Genomic DNA, 212 nt, shown 5'->3' with positions numbered 1-212 from the left:
GTTCCTCCCAGCAGATGTCCGGGTAATTTAAGTCACCCATGATGACTACATCCATTGCCTGAAGTGCCTCTGTAAGCTGGCCTGAAAATTACCGGTCTGGCTCCTCCCCTTGGTTGGGGGGTCTGTGGTAGACCCCCACCGTTAAATCCCTCTCCCCACAGCCCCCTTGTATCTTGACCCAGAGCACTTCAGCTTGCCCCTCCTCTGACCCC

The 212-nt window shown here is 56.1% G+C and overlaps 1 protein-coding gene across 2 annotated transcripts in view; it reads left to right on the top strand.

The window, feature by feature from the left end:
• The window catches only part of IKZF5 (IKAROS family zinc finger 5), a 23,643-nt gene that overhangs the window by 6,484 nt on the left and 16,947 nt on the right, over positions 1 to 212 (top strand). The window lies entirely within an intron of this gene.

The sequence above is a fragment of the Gavialis gangeticus genome, unplaced genomic scaffold (assembly GCF_001723915.1).
Source record: "Gavialis gangeticus isolate Ggan-Ray unplaced genomic scaffold, GavGan_comp1, whole genome shotgun sequence".
Lineage (NCBI taxonomy): Eukaryota > Metazoa > Chordata > Crocodylia > Gavialidae > Gavialis > Gavialis gangeticus.
The sequence above is the reverse complement of the archived record's forward strand: the minus strand, read 5'-3'. Positions and strand labels throughout refer to the sequence as shown.